The sequence below is a fragment of the Marmota monax genome, unplaced genomic scaffold, assembly GCF_021218885.2.
Source record: "Marmota monax isolate L192 unplaced genomic scaffold, Marmota_monax_Labrador192_F-V1.1 WCK01_AAM20220418_F8-fsc00096, whole genome shotgun sequence".
NCBI lineage: Eukaryota > Metazoa > Chordata > Mammalia > Rodentia > Sciuridae > Marmota > Marmota monax.
The window spans coordinates 7441600-7462535 of NW_026695236.1; the positions used below are offsets into that span (position 1 = coordinate 7441600).

General features: G+C 35.1%; 1 pseudogene; it reads left to right on the forward strand.

The window, feature by feature from the left end:
- LOC124089377 (ubiquitin-conjugating enzyme E2 E1-like) overlaps positions 1-19259 on the forward strand; it is a 93581-nt pseudogene extending 74322 nt beyond the window's left edge.
- The last annotated feature ends 1677 nt before the right edge of the window (positions 19260-20936 follow it).

The window sequence follows — 20936 nt, forward strand, 5'->3', positions numbered from 1 at the left end:
GTATTTCATAGAATAATTTGGGGAGTATTGACATTAGTTCTTTTTTAAACTATATTTTTTCTTTTTTCTCTTTTAGAATTAAACCAAGAATCCATCTGGTTCTGGGCTTTTCCTTGTTGGAAGGCCTTTTATTACTGCTTGTAACTCATTATAAAGTATTTGTCTCTTTAGATTTGCTATGTCTTTATTCAGTTTTGGCAGATTGTATTTGTTTAGAAATGTACCCATTTCTTCTAGGCTTTCCAATTTATTGGAGTATATGTTTTCAAAATAGTCCCAATGATCTGCTGGATTTCTGAGATGTCTGTGGTGATTACTTCTTTTTCATCTCTAATTTTATTAATTTTTGAAAATTAAGGACAATGCCTCAAGAAGTATAATTGCTTGCAAAGCTCTTTAGTGACTATTCTAGTAAAGGGAGTCCTGGAAATGTAGTTGAGATTCTCCAAGGAAGAAACACAAAATCAAATAGCTTTGTGAGGCTTTTGGAGGTGTTGTTTTTGACAGGAAAAAAAAACTTTTACAATCCTGAAAAACAGCATACAACAATCAGAATAAGAACGGCCAAATTAATCCTGGAGTTTTTTTTTCCATTCATGTCTTACCATTACAGTGCCAGGATTATGTTTTAGCAGGAAAGGTATGTAAGAGAGTCATTTTGATGATTTTTCTAAAATTCACCCAACAGCAATGGTTTATAATGAGCACTTTGTCCTTGATGTGGTGTTGATTTTATGCAAAATCTAAGCAAGGTTCTACTTGAGATCATCTAGTGGTAACAGCCAGTTGTCTTTGGGGATGTCACAAATTATCTTCATATAACTCACACCCATATAGTTTGTAGCACTTGGTTTTTGATGATGGGACTGAATTTTGGCCTTATACAATGGCTTATTTAAGCACATAAAAGATCTGGGCATTTGAAGAGCCTCACAATGGCAAGTACCTTTTAAAGGATTATCTGCTTGACATAATGATGAACCAGAGTCTCTTAGTTTCTAGATAATCTACTCTTAAAAGAATGTCTGCTTTTAGATGTTACTTCCTTTACCATCTAGAGGTTCCTTGTGTGCTTAATAATTTTGCTGGGGCTCCATTTTATATTTAGAGATAATTGCCCTTTTCAAAGCACCTTAAGACATGGATCATCCCAAATGTCAATCTTTCTCTCTAGATGTGGGCTCTTTGCTTGGGGGAATCCAAGATGGTTTGGGCCTATTCAATTGTTTTACTTTGAAAAGTCATTGATTTGTATTTGAGTCTTCTATTTTGTTCTAAGACCCTCTGGATATATTTGAGAAATTGCTAAATTTCTGTTAGGAGAATTATTTCCCATTCTAGTATTTGTTTTCAAGTTCTGCTTTCTAGCTTAAGGCCATTCATTAAAAATGAGCAGAGTATAGCAGAAACATCTGCTGGTGGTTCTATCTCTCAGGGTTGACTGAAATTATTGAAAAAATGATTCTAAAACCTATGTTGGATTTGCCTTTTCTTTGCTTGGTAGACTAGATTAATATCAGGTAATTCTTTGCTAGAAATATAACAAATGCAATCCTCAGTAAAGGTTATCCCACATTTTGTGCTATTTTGCATCTCTGTTCCCTTTGATGGGTCTCAAGAATAACTTCACATTTTTAAGTATTTCCAATAAGTTGTTTGTATTGGTGGTGGTGGTGGTGGTGGTGGTGGTGGTAGTAGTAGTAGTAGTAGTAGTGTGTTTGCCCCAGCATTAAATGTTGAATGAACCCACTAATGCAAGAATTAGTTATCATAGGTCGGGGAGGTTAGAATAGTAAATTTATAGTATTATTGAAGTTATTTAGTATATTTCTGTCTTTTCTCTTAGAGGTTGAGAAAATGTGATGTTTTACTGTAAGTAAGACTGAATCCAGAGATTAAAACCTGCCTTCCATGTGTATATTCCTGTTTTGGTGATATACTTTTTAAAGGAAATTGTGACTTTTAGTATGGAAATGAGGGTTGGAGGTAGGCTTTAGATAAGAAGATTTGGAAGAAAGGGGAAGATGATCTAAAGAAATGATAGGAAAACTATTGAAAAGAGGAAAATATACTGTGGGATATAGGCAATGATTAGAGCCACAAGACTTTTGCTTGTAAGACATGAAATTATGAAAATACTAGAAGGAAACACTTCAAGACATTGGTATAGGCAATGGTATTTTTAGATAATACTCCCAAAGCACAGGAAACAAAAACAACAAAAAAAAATAGTCAAGTGGAATTATATCAAACTAAGAAAATTCTGTATGTCAAAAGAAACAGTGTGAAGAGACAACTCACAGCTGGGAGAAAATAATGCAAACTATAAATCTGAGAAGGGATGGATATACAGAATATACAAGGACTTTGAAAAACTTAATAATAGCAAAAGACCCAAATAATCCAATTAAAAATGGGGAAAGAATGTGAAAAGACACTTCTCAAAGAAAGATATTCAAATAGACAATAAAGTGATGAATAAAGACTCAACTTTATTATCTGTCAGGGAAATGCAGTCAAAATCACAATGAGATATCATGTTGCCCCAGTTAGAATGGCTATTATCAAAATGACAAAAGAAAGATACCAAATGCTAGTGAAGATATGGAGAAAAAGTACTTTCATATGCTATCAACGATGATGTGAATTAGTGTAGCCACCACAGAGAACAGTATGGAGGTTCCTCTCCCCAAATGAAAAATAGATCCAATATATTGTTCAGTGATTCCACTTCTGGGAAATATACAAAGGAAATGAAATCAGCCTATCAAAGAGACACTTGCATACCTAAGTTTATCGTTGCACTATTCACAATACCCAATATATGGAATTAGCCTAGATTCAAGTCAGTGGATGAGTGAATAAAGAAATGGACTATCATTCACTAACAAAAAAATAATAACATTTGTACCAAAATGGATGGAACGTAAATGAATGAAATAAGTGATACAAAAAGAAATACTTCATGTTCTTTCTAATATGTGGCATTTGAAAAATTTGATTGGAATGCATAATAGTGATTGCTAAAGACGGGGAGGGGTGAGGGTAGAGAAAGGGAATAGTGAAAGGTTGTATAACAGCTACTGATACACAGATAGAAGTAATTAGTAATAACTGTTTCATTACATTATGCGGCAGAAAACTGGAGCAATAGTATTCTATAGAATAGTGTGATGCTATTGTACATAATAATCTGTTATATATTTTAGAAATAACTGGAAGAGAGAACTTCAAAGTAATGATAAGAAAAATAAAAGGCTAATTGTGCTAATTAAATCAGAAAATACTATATTGAAGTATTGCACTGTACCCTGTGAATATGAACAATTATTATATGTTAATCAAAAAAATTGAAAAGATGTTTAAGGAAAAAAACAATTGTTTCTAAAATTTTGTCAGCTTTGGGCAAATAAATTTTTGAAGAAGGTATTTTGAAATACACACAGATATGCACACACACATATGCAAATATATATATATATATATATATATATATATATATATATATAGTATGTGATCATAATGAAGCTTCACTGAAGAATTTTTTTAAAGCAATCTTTTTATTCCCAGAGAAGAGAGAAAATGGTTGATTTTTAGGAATTTTGCTACCTTTTAGCTCTAAGATACCTCCAAATGGGGAATTTTGGTTATATAAAAAGTTCCCCAAAATGCTATTATAATTCAAAAATTATTTCTGGTGAAATTGTGCCATTTTGTGAAATCAGCAAAGAACTGGGATTATAATGAGAATACAGATAAGAAGCAAATATTAAATTTGGCAGTAGCACAAACTTTGACATGATAGATTTTTCCCTATTTCTTGAATGTGACATAGTTATTTTTTTTTTTTAGGCCCACTGTACTTGCCCTACCCTCTGCCTTAGCTGCTACTTTATGTCATTCAGTTTCATTTATATGATACCTGTACAGAGCTGTCTTTCCTTCCCCTTACTTAAAATAGTCTTTGGACTTTCTCTCTTTTTTTTCATAGAAATTATGCCTGGTGTTTATTTATTATATATTCATATGTTTTGGGCCTGCTTCATAAAGGCAGGAATTTATTTGGCATATACATTACTTTATCTTTGCTCTTAAGAATAGTTCCTGTCATGTAGCAGGTGCTTAGTAAATATTTATTTAATAATTAAAATATAGTCTTACATACGCCAGAATCTGTCTGACTAGAGTGATATTTTAGCTTAATAACTCATGTTTAAAAACTCATTTGAAAGAGCACAATTTAATAGTATTTTGTATATTTAATACTATATATAACCATCACAGAAGTTGACTTTAGAACATTTTTATAACCTCAAGAAGAAACCCTGTGCCCTTTAGCTGTCATTCCCTTACTCTTGGTCCCCTTTCCTCACTTATTTTTTCTTGACAAATGAACTGAACACTACCAAAGTCACCATTGTGGAAATTATATTCAACAGATGAAGCACCTTACAGTGCCAGATGCACAGTTGGCTGCAGCGTGTGGATGTTCTCCATCTTCAATCTTTCAACATCTTAACAGCCACAAAGCCAGATATGTTATTCCTCAGTTTTAAGATAAGAAAATTGGAACCTAAGAAGTTAGCAAAGGTGTGAGTGGTTGTATAGCTTCTCTCCATAGCTCTCCTCTATCAGTGGGGGAGACAGGGAATGTGCATGAGAGCCACAACCACATTTCCTATTGGTGATTATATGACATGCAGAATTTGACTCCAGGCAGTAAAGATTGAGAAGGAAGATATTGTATGCTAATGAAGGAATGTAGTTCTATACAAAAGTACACATTGAAGTGTAACTAATGAAGATTCTAACAGTGTTTCTTTTTGGTCACAATGAAAATTTGGACTTGAGTCAGTAAGAACTGCCTAGCACCCACTCCTTTCTCTTAGAACAGCCCTACACATCTTTCAAATTGAAATGGTGACAATTTTCTTATTACTATTCATTTATATATTCATGCATTTAGCAAATATGCTTTCCAAAATTCTACAATACTCTAGTTTTCCAATTTGAAAATTCTTTTTTCCCAAGGAAATTATCTGACATATAGAAAGAGCTTTTTGCAGCAAAGTTATATATTATTGTTTATAACAAAGAAAAATAGGCAACTAACAAATTTCCCAATAATAGGAAATAGTTAAATAAATGGATGCATTTCATGTCTAAATATTATGTAGGAAGTTAAAACAAACATTTTATTACTCAGGGAACACTCAGGATATAGCATTAAATGACCAAAGTAACATATAATGTCAGAAATCGTATTATTCAACTACGTGTAAATAATGCTGACATAGATGGTTTGGGAAAGCCTGTAATCCATCAGATTAGATTTGGTCTCCTGGTTACAAATTCCTAACTCACTCCATACTTTTCCTTTGTTATACTATCACATTCATTATTAGTTATGGAATGTCTACTGTTTCTAGTAGAATGCAGATTCTGTTAGGGCAGAGACTGTCTTTCTTACCCAGAGCCCAGCCTCCAGCACAGGACCACCCCTACTGGCCAGAAGACTACCATTGGAGTCCAGACCCGGCCCAGATCTGCCCACACCTACTTTGTGCAGGACCCAGGTCCAGGGTAGGTCCTAGTTTATCCCCCTACCCCCCACCCACTTGGGAGCCTAGGCCCAACCCATTTCCATCTTGGGACACTGCAGTCATCACCATAGCCTTCCCCACACAGTAGCCCCTAACATTTTGACAATAGACAGCGCCTAGAAGCAGCTGCATCTCAGAGCAAGCATCCCAAAAAGAGTGTGAGGCCCACCCTTTCAGCCCCATATCTGTAAGACATTGCTTCCATCTTAGGGCATCTCAACTATTATCTTGAGTTACGTTGCTATTGCTGCCATCACCTTTAGATGCAGTAGCATACATTGAGGGACACCAGCAGGGAATGTGATGGACATCATTATCCAAAGTACATGTATGAAGACATGAATTGGTATGAATATACTTTGTGTACAACCAGAGATATGAAAAATTGTGCTCTATATGTTTAATAAGAATTGTAATGCATCCTGCTGTCATATATAAATTAAAAAGAAATTAATTTTAAAAACCACAACAAATAAAATAAAATGGCAGGAATTAATAAAAAAAGAAATATTTAAATGAGTAAATACACTAATTAAGTAAAGAAGAAAAATGAGCAACTAGGTGAAGTGGTGCTTGCCTTGTGGAAGATGAGTGTGAGATTTGCAGTAAGACACCCTAAGTTTTTAATTAGGCACTACTCTTTGCTGCTGCCCCCTTTCCTTTACTATAAAATAAGGTAATTTTGATACACACCTCTCTATTTCCTGATGAAGATTATGTGAGATAATACATGCACAACATAATAGAGGGCCCAAAGAAAGGAAAGTGTTCACTAGATGACAGCCATTGTGATTATTATTATTTTTCTGTATTTTTTTACTATGTGAATATATTACATTTGCAGTTAGAAAGATGAAATTTAAGAAAAAAATTCCAAATTGGTATATTTCACAAGTCTTCTTACTTGTCTCAGTAAGTATTTAAAAGATGTAGATCAACTATTTACTGAGATGCTGTCCAGATGTGTTAGAACTTTTGTGAAACTCTTTCTCTTCCATAACTCCCACTTTTTAATGTTTGGAAGGCATGGGACAATCCAAGTTTGCAAAATGTGGTAAAAGCAAAGTTGTTCTCAAGTCAAAGTTTTTATGGCTTAGGAAAACAAATATAGCTAATATAGTTTGTTGAGTGTTCCCTATACATATATAAAGGTTTGTTGAAAATCCTGTAACCAATATGAGTAAAATAGAGAAAATAATAGTTTGTTATTTGGTTTAGAAATCTATCTTGGAAGAACACTTTTAAAAATTTTAAGAAAGAAAAAAACCAGATGATCTCACTTATATGTGTAATTTAAAAAAATTAACCAAATAGAAGCAAAGAGTAGAATGTTGTTTACAGTGTGCTGGGGTGGGGTTGGCTGGGATTAGAGAGATGTTGGTCAAGAGAAACAGAATTTTAATTCCAAGTGTGAATTCATGATATCTATTTTTGTACATCATGGTGACATTAGTTAATTAGTCATTCATAATATATACATATTTCCAAGTAACACATACATTATAAAGTTATATAATTTTCATCAACTAAATACATTTTTGAAAAATAAGTAGGTGAGGTGATGGATAGGTTAATTATCTTGATTTAATTTTATATGATGTCTACATATATAAAAACATTACCTTTAACCCTATAAATATATACATTTATTATTTGTGAACCAAAAATAAATAAAAAAGTCAAGAGCCTGGGAAAATAATCCATAGGAATCTAGTGAGGGAAATACCAAGCACCTATCTTTAGAAAAGTTGTCACCTTTATTGGTTACTAATTGTGTGTGAACAGCTGGAGGTTATTGGTTCTTGTACCCGGTAAAAACAAATTATATGTTCAACTCTGTCATTGCCTCTAATAAACAAATCTCTGGCAAATTCTGTTTCCTCAAGACCTCTGTAAAATCTTATCTTCACTTTGCAGCTGTTCCTGAACCTTATGTAAAGTTAGCTTTGTTTTTAGGTTTACTATGTTTATTATATTTAATTCTTTTTATTATAAATGACTTAAGGAAAAGTATTTATCTTATTGTGATTTTTGAACTATCTGAGCTCAGCAAAGTGCCTGAGACATGATCAGGAAATATTTATTAAGTGAATGAATAAATGAGTTAAAGGCATCTTTAATAAAGTGGGATTTACAATCAGAAAAAGAGGAAACAGAGAACACAAATTTGTTTAAGCTTCTATGACTATGCAAAATTACTTCTGAGCACATTTTTGCTCAGAATTGTGGTCAGAATTGATCAATATTGATACTGTGGTTCATATTTAATAATTAAATTTAGTTGCTAACTCTTTGAGGGTAGGAATTACCTTTGTGTACTCTGTGTCTAGCACAGTGCTTATGTTATAAAAGAAGACCTTCAATTCTGCAGGTGCATTCTGCAAAAACCCTCTTGGAAGACATTTTCCTGATAAAATATCTCCTGATTTTTAATTCTCAAATTTCATCTCTCATTATAATATAATATCTTTCATTAAAATGTTTTCCAGATGATATTAATTTAAGGAAAACTATGTTTACATCATCAAACTAAATGCATTTTAAACAAGTTGATGGAAGGAAAGTCTTGAGTTACATTACAGATACAACTTGTAGAGTTGTCAGAATCACATGAAATATGTCTGCCCTAGGTGCCAGAATCTCTTCATTGAAAATTCCTTAGACTATTGGGAAAGACAGATAAGACAGATAGCTGTGCAATCATCTGAACCTAGAACTACCAGGAGGATGTGCAACTAGCAAGACTGTTATAATTTGGCTATGAGGTGCCCCTCAAAGCAAGAATGTTCAGATTTGAAATAATTAGATTATGAGAGATTTTACGTAATCAGTAGATTGATCCACTTGAATGGATTAGTTGGGTGGTAACTGTTGGTACAGCTGGAGAAAGTAGGTCACTGGGGGCATATCTTTGGAGTTTATATTTTGTCCCTGGCACCTTGCATGCTTTTTGTCTCTGTCTGTCAGTCTGTCTTTCTTCGTCTTCGTCTTCGTCTTCCTGGCTGTCATGCGCTGAGCAGCTTTCCTCTACCACGCTCTTCCACTGTGATATTCTGCCTCATCTTGGGCCCAGAGCTATGGAGTTGTTCAACCATAGACTGAACCTCTGAAAACATGAACCCAAATAAACTTTTCTAAGTTGTTCTTTTCGGTCTTTTGGTCTCAGTGATAAAAAGCTGACATATCGGGAGGGTGAGAATTTGCTGAGGAAAATTTCCAGGAAAGCTGAACAGCTGAGCTGAAAATTTTTTATGGCAGGTGAAATATACCAGGGTGAAAAGATTTTAAAGAAGGAAAAACTATATGCAAAATATACATAAAGACACAGTGGTGAGAAGGAGATAATGGCCCATCTTGAAGGTCTGAGTGGTCCATGTGGCTGGATGGTGAGTTATGATTATGGTAATCATGTGAAAATGGCCTACTGGCAGGTAGAAACAGAGCATAAAAAGCCTTGTAGAGCATGACAGGGTGTCTAGATTTGACCAAAGACCATGTGGTATCATAAAGGGGCATAAAGTTGACACTAGTCCATGGACAAAACTTTTCTGTATTTGTAATTAGAAAGAACAGGAGTAAAGTATCAAAACAAATCCTATAGCTGTGGAATCCTCAGCTCTAGGTAACTTCATGACTATGGTGACCGGACACCAGAGAAAAGTCTAGGATTCCAAGTTTTAGCTTAAAAGATTGTGTAGATCATGATGCCATTTACTCATTCACTTGGTTTTTCATTCAATAAAGAGTAATTTAGCATGCACCACTAGTAGCTAGTTGTCCAAGCATTATGGATAAGAGATGAATAATAGACTATGGAACTTGACTTCCGGGAGCTCACACACTAGCAGGGAAGACATAATGCACCACGTATTCAAGGGGAAAAGTTTACTCCAGCAAAGAGGACATTGCAAGCAAAATCATGATGCTTTCAAAAAACAGCAAATAGTTCAGTATGATTCAATAGTTCAGTATGAGGTAGTTGAGAAATGAGGATGGAATGTGGTATTTAAACATCATGATTCTAGGACCATGCTAAGGACTCTGGATCCTTTTAGGCAAATCAGTAGTTCTTCTTTAAGACAGTAGACTTCAAGTGTGTTTCTGATGTCTAGGCTCATGGCAGGCCTCCTGAGTTAAAAAGCTGAAAAGTGAGACTCCCATGAATGTTATATTCAAAGCTCTATGGACCAATCTGATGAAAAGCCACTGTGGGCAATGGTGGAACCATTGAAAGTTTTAAGCTGTTTTTCAATGCCTCATAGCGTTTCCTTGCTCTTCTATTTTTGTGGTGTGACATACACTTAAGTCACAAAATACAAATTGGATCATAAGGATTACTGCCCAACTTTGTAATAATCAGTTGCCACTTTCCTATCAGATGCACAGAATCAATAAAATCTGATGACTATGGAAATATCCTTCTTTGTAGCTATATCTTTGCCAGAAACTGCATAATGTAAAAATGACCATGAATGATTTTTTCAAAACCACTTTAGTTATAAAATCTTCTCCAAGTATATAATTGAAAAATTCAATAGACTTTTAATGAGTTAGGAAATGTTGGCACTTGTGTAATTCCTTTCAATGTGCTCCGTCATTTGTGGGGAAATGTCTCATAATGTTTGGTAAATAGAAGAAACAAAAGTGATGTCTATACTCTTGTTATCCAAATATATAAGCTATTGAAACTGAAGACAAGAAATGAAATGATTATTTCAAGCAGAAAAATGGATAATCTCCTATCTCTGATGAAATTGCAGTGAGAACATAACCACATACTTAGGAAATGGGCGGCTCACTCTACATCACAGTGTGAGATTTCAAAAGCTGCAGAGATGCCTGGATTTCACTTCTCAACTCCAAGTGGCATTGAACATAATTAAAATCATCATACTGACTAGGAGAGTGAGCAAAATATTGAGAAAGAGTATAATCAGCTGGATTTACAGAAGTTCCTTCTGTTTTCATTGTTTTAGGAACTACTAGCATTATTTGAAATAAAGGAAATAATGAATCACAGAATTACATGGCTAGAGAAACTAAAGAATCATTCAGTTTAGTATTCATTCACACTTAAATCCAATTTCTTGAAAAGAATCCTGCTTTTAATTTAATCCTTAGCTTATTAGATAGTGACTTCTATAAAGTCAGCATTTAATAGATATGGGTTGAATTAATAAATATTCAAATCACTTTAATAGAATCCAGTCAAATGGTTTCCCAGCCCTTTCTTTTATACCTCTGGCAATGGAGACATGACACTGTTCAGACAGCTCTGTTTCAATGCTTTTCTTACTTTTAAGCATATACCATTGTGGTAGAGAATATGCATTTTTGGATATCAGCAATCCTGAGTTAGAATCCACTGTTCATCAGTCATAAATTACTAACAAATCATTTAACTGCTCTAACCCTCTGTTTTTTCATCCACAGAATGAAACCTACCACTTACATCATCGTCAGGATTAAATGAAATGATTCACATAAAGTACTTAGCACATTGCCTGATGGATAATAATTGCTTAATAAATGTTAGTTTATTTTTAATAGCAGTAATGCCCCATACATTGGTCTTAGATCTCTTCTTTGGAGTCATACAGAACAAATCAATTTCATCTTTCAACCCAAAGCCTTTCAAATATGGGAAAATGTTCATACTATTTATGTAGGTAGAAGTGAAGACTATAAAGTAGATAATTTTAACATGAATCATATGCCACAGGATTTAATATTCTAAGGGCCATATTCACCACTCCTGATACTTATCACAGTTACTGTAGTATGCATATATTTATTGAAGTATCCTAAATATATCTTAATTTCTTTCTCTGTGTACAACATGGAAACAATGACCTGACCTTAAGTAGGAATGAAAAATTTTCAGTGAGATGATCTAGGTAGATCCATTTGTTTGGAATTTGACTTAATTCTTTTCCATATTTTTTAGGTTGTTTCTTAATAGCAGCAGTTGTCCACATTTGCATGTCCCCACATAGGCTATATAATTCCTCTTCTTTGGCACAGAACTTCATCCATTTGTTATTGTAAGATGTGCATAGACTTTACAATCAGGCAAGCATATAGGTCTGTTGGGAGTCTGGTAGCACATTTTCTTAGGCAAGTTACCCTCTTAAAGCTTCACATTCCCATTGATGAAATAGGTAGTAGACTAGTCACATTGAATTTGTGAGATATTATGAGAAAATAATAATTGTAACTAGCACTTATTACCACACATTATGTGCCAGTTGTTACCACTATATATACCGACCATTCTGAATTTCATTAACTGCTCTGAAAGGTAGAAACTCTATTTTCACATATGTAATGGGTCAGAGTGTCACTTTCAAGTATCTTTCTCCTGTTGCAAAATTTCACAGGAGTGTTTCAATTTCATGGTGAAGAAAAGAGGCAATATCGTTAAAAACAGAGGTTCTGTGTCAGATTTTAGGAGGGCTTACTCTAGTCCTCTCAAATCCTAACTGTATGATATTGGGCAAATTATTTGACTTTTTAAAATTGTAACTTGTTTATTTGTAAAGTGGGAATGATAACATCAGTACCTCATAGGATTTTGTGAGGTAAATAAGATAAGGCATTTTAAGACATAGCACATAGTAGGTTCCATGTGATAATGAGAGCTAACACTTTAATTGTATGTCAGCTACCATGTGAATTGCTCTTTGTGCCATCCACTGTCCAGCGGCAGATGGATAGGTGGCCAAGAGACCAAAAAAAGACCCAGAGTTGCGATGTAAGACATAAGGTTTTTTGAGAAATTCTTACAGGGAGGACCCAGTGGCATCATGCTGGGCAGGTGCTTTGCCAGAAAGTCCAGTAGCTATGGACTTTCTGGTGTACAGGTGCACCTGTTTCACATGGTACTTTGCCAGAATATAGTGCCTTTATGACCCCACCATGCTTTTCCCAGTGGCAGGCAGCTGAATGAGCCTTTCTCTGTCCACAGTTCTCTGATCCACACCAGGTGTTTTATAGGTGAAATTACAGAAGCAGCATCAACTTTGCTTGTTTTGTCCCATTGTATGACCAGCATCTCAAAGAACTTGGTGTGCATGCAAGAAAACAGCTTTATACAGATAACATTAACTTGTTCTGACTCCCATCATATGTGAAAGAAAGCCAGTGCTTTTTAAGATAATACTTACTTGTACATTCTAGCCCAGACTCATTCTCATTGTTCTCTTAACTTGACTAAATTCTTGGAAATGAAGAGGGGCCGTTCAGGGACATGGTATTTATTTGTCTTTTATGCAAGGATGACGCCTCTCTATATTAACTCATTTATTATTCAAAACAACTCTATGAGGTAAGAACTGTATTTTACCTTATTTTTTAGGTGAAAAATTGAGGAAGAGATAGATTAAGTTACTTACCCACATACAGGGACAAATAATAAAGGGATTGGATCAAACATATGAGGGATTGGATCAAACATATGTGTGCATAGGCACATGTATGTGTGTGTGTGGGGGGGAGGTGTACTCTGAAAATCAACAAAGAAAGCACAAATAGAAAAACTGAAACCAGAGAAATGATAGCACCATATACTGGGGGGTGTTATGGAGCTTCTCATTCTGTTAGAAGTTGCTATTAGACATGTAAATTGGTTCAGCTACTTCAGAAGACAGTTTTCTTTACCCTACCAGGTTCAATTATTCATGTACCTCCTGATCCAGCAAAACCACATAGAGGTGTAAATACCTAAGAGAAACTCCTACATGCATACAGTGGGAGTGATACCAGCTGTTTACAATGGCTATTTTTACAATAGTAGAAACATGTGAAATGGCTCAAGTGATAAACAACAGGGAAATAGGAAAATACATTTGCAGAGTGGACTATTGCATAAGTGTCAAAGTGAATAGACTATGATGACCTGTGAAAATGTGGGGGAACATTAGCAAATACAATATCAAGTTTGAAATAAATGCCCAAATATTACTTATCAGTGGTTCTATTTTTTTTTGAAGTTGAAGATGATAAAGTAAAAATGTTTTTAGAATATGCAAATACATGATAAACTAGAAAAATGAAAGAAAATCAAGGGACTATCGATATAATTCATTAGGATGATTATCTTGGATGAAGTTAGACAGGAAAAGTGGTTATGGGAGTGTCCATAGATTACATGTAGGTTATAGTTATGGTCTTAAATTTTGTTTTCAGTGATGAGTTCATGGATTTCTATTTCATTGTTAATAGATAAGTGAATAAACAACTTTATATGAAGCAATGATAAAAATGTTTTATGAATGTAGATTTATTATTATTCTAAGTTTGTTCACCTGGCATCCCAAAAGAGGGCACAAAAAATAATCCAGGGCCATTTGAATGTTTGTCTCAACAGATATACTATATTATCACTGTTTTTTTCTTATTATTGCAAATTATAAAATTAAATAGTTGTTTAAATATAATTCACAACAGATATTGTGAATTCTGTGCCTACTGAAGTGAATCCAAGATGCAACGTTCCCTCATTGAACTTACATTTTTCCAAATTTCTTGCAAGCCAATCCTGGGCACTGAGACAAGGCAAGAAGTCCAGTGACAAAACTCTAGGAAAGTTTTCCTTCTTTCTAAAAAGAATGCATTATTGTGCTTATTTGGGAACCTAGAAAAATACAGCAGCCTCTTTAAATTATAGCAGGAGCTACCTTGAGATCAAAACTGATATGTTGAGGATGGAAAACTTGTCTTTAAGAACATTGAGTAACTGAATTAACCAACTCTGGAATCACCTTATTTAGGTTTTATATGAATGGTTTCATAAAACAATAAATTTGTCTTATTGCTTAAGTCATTTGAATTGGAATTTCTATCATTTTCTACCCAGAACTTTATCTGAAAAAGAATTTAGTACCAGGAGTGAAATATTGCAAGAACAGTCCTTAAAGTTTTGGGGAGAGAGAGAGAGAGAGAGAGAGAGAGAGAGAGAGAGAGAGAGAGAGAGAGAGAGAGAATATCACGATGTTCTTGATATCTTTAAATATCCCTTAAGAGGATTAAGTTCTTCTAGAACAGTGATATGAACTCTAAGAAGATGTGGTGCATCATAAAGAAGCTTTGTTAGATACAGAAGAGCCCTGCCTTGCATGAGTAATAAAACTGGCACCTGTAGACACCTGTTGGTTAAGCTATGGTGAGAAAGCTCTAACTGCTCCTCCTCTGTGAGGCCTTCTTTAAATAAGAAAAGGAAATGTGTGTGTGTGTGTGTGTGTGTGTGTATTTTCATGTGTTTTCTACCAGTCCCAGCCCCTAACTTATCTACCTTGTGTTTAGTTCCATGAAAAATACAAAAACGGAAAAAGATCCAAGGAACCTGAGGAGTATCCACAGTACCTGATACTGATCCACAATAGGCCAAATATCCCGCAAGTAGAGATGTAAAAAAATGGAATTGTAATTCTGAGGTATGAGAACTCATACCACCTTGCAGGAAAGAAAAGATTTGAGACTCCATGCCATTTTCTTCTCCTTGATAAACCTCTTGAACAGGCTCTCCATATCTGTCTATTTCTTTTTTCATCCCTGGGAATGAAAAGATCATGGGTTTATAAGTCAAGATTTCTCATGTTCTGATCCTTAGTAGCTGTGCTTGCAACTCACCACAATAGCTGAATGACCTTAGGAAGTTTTCTTTGCCTTTCTAAGCTTCAATGTTCTTGTGTCAAATGGGCATATTTAACATATTTCAAAGAGCAGATATAGAATTAAATGTTTGATACACAGTAGGATTAGTCAACCCTTCCCCATCTTTGATATATTTTTTTCTCCTGCCTTTGCTAGATGTACTTAGTCTTTCACACTTTCTTCAATTTCCTCTTTCTTTCTTTCTTTCTTTCTTTCTTTCTTTCTTTCTTTCTTTCTTTCTTTCTTTCTTTCTTTCGTGGAAGAGCGTTCTGGCCTCTGAAACATTCAAGCTACATTCTTCAAATGGTTATTGATTTTGCAGTCAGTGTATTTTAACTTGCCATGTTTCCCACTTGACTTTTTGTTATCTAATGGGAACACTTCTGAAGCATTCTTTCACATTCATCTTTCCCTCTGGTCCTGAAATTTCCCCATTGATTTAGAACATCTTGGAGGATGTTCCAATGCTGCCAGTCAACTTGTCAGGCTTAATATGGAGAGTGGGTTCACTGCCTCATTCGCTGAATGTTTTCTGATTCTTATCCATTTTCTCTTCCATTTATGTTGAGCTAGAGTTAATGAGGTTTTGTTGGCATGATTTTCCTCCCTCTCTCCCTCTCCTTCTTCCTGTCTACACCCCCCCCCCCCATTTTGTAATGTTTCTGAACCTTATTATATGCACTAGAGAAACAGATTGCATAATACCTAATAACTTTATTGATAATTATGGGATGGTGATTAAAAACATGAGTTTGGTCCTGCCTGTAACAACTATTTACAGCCTGATCTTATATAAACTATTTAGCTTTCCTGAAAATGTGGATAATGTTTATATCTTCTCTAAGGAATTTCTGAGAAAACCAAATGAGTAAGTGCTTTACTTCACTTTTTGACATGTATCCAACAGATTTTTAAATCAGCATACTACAGTGACACAGCCACATCAATGTTTATAGTAGCACAGTTCACAGTAGTTAAGCTATGGAGCCAATGTAGGTGCCCCTCAATAGGTGACAGGATAAAAATATGGTATATATATATATATATATATATATATATATATATATATACACACATACATACACAATGGAGTATTACTCAACCATAAAGAATGACTTTATGGTATTTTCTGGTAAATGAAGGGAACTAGAGACTATCAGGCTAAATGAAATAAGCCAGTACTCAAAAGTCAAAGGTCTAATGGACATCAATTCTAAATAAAGAAGGGAGTTAAAAAAGAGAGAAAAGAAAAAAGAAAGAGAAGGAATTTCATCAAAATAAAGATCAGTGGAATAGATAAAGAGGATTTAGCAAGATAGAGAAGGGGTTAGAAAGGGAAGAACAGTAGAATGAATCTGAGCTTTCTTTTTTATTTGTTCTTTTTAGATATACATGACAGTAGAGTATATTTTGACATATATACATGGAGTATAACTTATTCTAATTAGAATCCCATTCTTGTGTTTAAACATGATGTGGAGTTACATTGGTGGTGTATTCATATATAAACATAGGAAAATTATGTCCATTTCATTCTACGTCTGACTAAACTTTCATGTGTGGATGCATGGATGTGGCATGGTGAGTCCCAGCACTGGGTATACCTAAGAGACATTGTTTTTTTTTTTTTTAAAGTAAATTGTAAATGGATTGAAGAGGGATTGGTGGAGTGGAGGGAGGGGAGCTGGGGACAGGAGTAGGGGGAAGTTCTGGGGACTAAATTGGAGCGGGTTCGGTTCCATGGTTTTGTGATAATGTCAGGGTATATCCTGGCGTTGTAAATAAGTAAAATAAAAATATGTAAGAATGAAAAAAAATGTTAGCCATTTCCACTCATCTCTGATACATGGAGGATTCTGCTAATACACAATTCTAAAAATTTACTATAAAAAGGCAGTTTCCATTTATTCAATAACCACTATGTGATGAATCCTGAATAATAATAGTAATAGCCACAGTTTGTCTCTGACTAGATACTGGGCACTGTGCTGGGTGCTTTCCCTAAATGAATTCATAGGAGCAATTTAAATACCTACACTAAGGTCACAGTGGGCTCATCGTCCTGGGTCACATTATCTCATGTCCTCTTAAGAATTTATGTCAATGATTCCCACAATTTATCCTCTTCCAAAAGGTGCATCCATTCAGCCATGAAAAGGTAACCATCTGTTCACCTTCTTTTCTTCCTAACCCATACTCAGATCTAGCCTCTCTTCTAAACTATATTCTTCTCATTAGAGCCTCTTTTACCTTATTTAACCCTCCACATAAGATTTTCTCCATTTTTTTTACTGTGAGTTAAATCTAGTTTTCCCCATAAAAATATTTTTTCCCTTGGAATTTTCCTAGTGGATCTGCCCATGATTTGATATCCTGAGAAATCAGAAGTTGTGCCAGGATCATCCAGCTTCACAGAAATGCTTCCTGGTATTCCTTTACCTCTTGTAAAAGCTCTTTTCTTGTGAGTTAGAGGTATGTAGAGGGTGCTAAAGCAATAGAAGATGGGGTGAGTTCCAGGGAATTTAATCTTTTACTATGGAGCTAGACATAAGAAAGTCCAAGTCATGTCTTCTATTAATTGTGTGACCCTGGGCAAATTTAACTTTTAAAGCTTCAAATACACAATTTAAAAAATTGGAATAAAATAAGTACCAACTTCATAGCATCCTCATATGGGAAAAAGAGAGACTCTCCTTATACTGCTAAGTGCTGTGCTGGTATCTATAAGGAAATTTCGGTGTCAGTAGCGATTATTAATTTATTCCTGTTCTTGCAATTATTTATTGAACATTTGGAATAGATACAATCTGGTGAAAGGTGCTTAATATTTGTTGGTCATGTCCTTTTAGATAAGGTAGATATTATTTTTAACTTTTTGGCAAGTTTTACTGTGAAGAAAAATGAAGGCAATAGCTAGAGGAGGGTAATATTAGAACAAAGAAAGTTTTCTTAAAAAAAACCCAGGAGATATGATAACATATAAATGATGATGTAGAAAAAAACCCACTAGAGGAGGAGAGAAAAGATGCAAGAGAGAGTAGGAGAGAATGAGGACAAGAGAGAGTAGAATCCAAATGTGAAGACTATTGTTAGCAGAATTCATGCTTCGTGGTTATAACAAGAGGGGAAGCCAAATGGCTATAGATTTGTATGTTTGATGAAGGGAAGGAATGGGAGCTACTCAAGTGGTTTCTTCTCTCTCTCTCTCTTTAAAATAAAATACAGAAGCCATTGCCTGCTTAATAGTTTCTGTTGCTGCGCTTGAGTGGCCAGGCCCAGCCGCAGCTGCAGCTGCAGCAGCACTGAGGAGCCAGACACAAAGAGAGGGTGGTTTGCGGGGTGGGGTAGGGGATTCGCTCTGTTGGATGATGATTTGAGGGCCAGCGCCAGCTCCTCCTCCTCAACTTTGTCTTCCAACCAGCAAACTGAGAAAGAAACAAACACCCCCCCAGAAGAAGGAGAGTCCGAGTCAGCATGAGCAAAAACTCCAAGCTCCTTTCCACCAGCGCCAAGGGGATTCAGAAGGAACTGGCAGACATCACTTTAGACCCTCCACCTAACTGCAGTGCTGGTCCCAAAGGTGATAACATCTGTGAATGGAGATCAACCATTCTAGGGCCTCCAGGATCTGTGTACGATGGTGGTGTATTTTTCCTCGATATCACTTTTACATCAGAATATCCCTTCAAGCCTCCAAAGGTTACATTTTGAACAAGAATCTATCCCTGTAATATTAATAGTCAAGAAGTTATTTGCTTGGATATATTGAAAGATAATTGGAGTCCAGCACTAACCATTCCTACAGTTCTCCTTTCTACCTGCTCACTTCTTACAGACTGTAATCCTGCTGATCCCTTGGTGGGAAGTATTGCCACTCAGTATATGACCAACAGAGCAGAACATGACCGAATGGCCAGACAGTGGACCAAGAGATACGCTACATAAATTGGGTTTTCAAAATTCTTACATTATTTGTCTGTCACAGAAGAGAGCTGCTTATGATTTTCATGGGGTGGGGGAGGGTTGGAGCTGGTAAAGGGTAGGGTATTTCTATAACAGATATTATTATTTAGTCTTATTTCCTAAGATTTTGTTGTAACTTAAGGTATCTTGCTACAGAAGACAAAAATGATAGCAGCAACTTTTAAAACTGTCAATAGTTTTGCAATATTAGCTGAAATGTAGTACGGAAAAGAATGTACATTTAGACAATTGGGTTCAATTACTTATAGTCTAATTTTAAAACAGCTTAATTTTGTACAGGTTACACATATGGTCATTTATGTAAAAGTCCTAAGACTACATACTTTTTGTTTTAAAAAAAATCTGGAATTTTTTCCCCTTCCTGAAAGGGAACATTGTTATTTAACAGTTTTTAGACATTGTCATCTCATATATATAAGACACCATGTAGGAGATCAGTAGTTAATGTATTTTATTTTATATGTAAATCCACTTAAAAGGTTTAAATCAGGACTTGTGAAAACCTGTAGTGAAATACCTTAAGCTGTTAGGGTGTGAAATAGGAGTCACTCAGTGGATTGGTTGTATGTTGTAGACTTCTTATGTCTGCATTTGTTACTGTGCTAATAAATAATATTAAAACAAATAAAATAAAATACAAGGCCAATTACTATAAAAAAGGGTGAAGTATGAGATCTTTGAGAAACTGTAGGATTTTTGTATAGTAGGAAGCTGAGTTTCTTGAAAGAATGAAGTAACATTGTGAAGTAATGTTGTTTGGTGGTAGTGTTCATGAATATATGATGAAAGCAATTTTCTCAGTTAGTGATGATCTTTAACAAATTCAGCTGGATGAATGAGGTGAGAAGGCAGATAGTTAACTGTATTCAGGGTTGGGATGAACACAGTTAAGGGTCACTGAAGCTGGAGAGTTAGGGATATTACTATGAGCTTTGGTAATACCATGGGCTATGAATCTGGGTTGGGTCTTCATGGTAGAAGGCTGCTGGTTAGAGAGAAAGTGGAAGGGTCATTGCATCGATGATTCCATTGAGGTTGAATATAGAGGTAGTAGAGCAAATAAGCTAGCAGAGTAGGGGGTTTTGATTGATTAGCAAGCTATCAAATTACTGATTGTGGAGGAGATGCTGCTTCTGGCAATGGCATGGTGCAGACCACATGTAAGGTGAATGAGATATAAAGCTTTGTTGTTGCAAATCCTTGAGATCTATGTGCTTTGTCACTGCAAAAAAAGCTGATTGTTTTAAGGAATTATGTAGAAGATTTGAACTTCTTCCCATTGCAGAAATCTCTGGGCCTTCAAAGAGCCCTGCTTGAAATCCATGGATACAGGCAAAACTCACTCTTAATAAAGAGTCTTAATAAAGAGTCTCAGTTTCAGGTATTTTCAAATGTATAAGATATGGGCATTAAAATTCAAGTAATGTCATCAGGGAAGTTAGGCCTTCTGCCTTGTTAACTAGTTCTCTTCCTTCTGGGTAAATCCCTAGCACTTACAGATTCAGACACTGTGGCATAAATTTTTAAGTCAGATAGATCTGAAGTCTAATTCAACTTCTTTCACTGAACAGTTGTGCAACATGGGGTAAATTATCCTCTCCAAGCCTCATTTTTTAATTCATAACATAGGCTGTCATGAAGATTAAATGACACAAGTTATCCAAAGCATTGAGCACACAGAATGACAGAATTCTA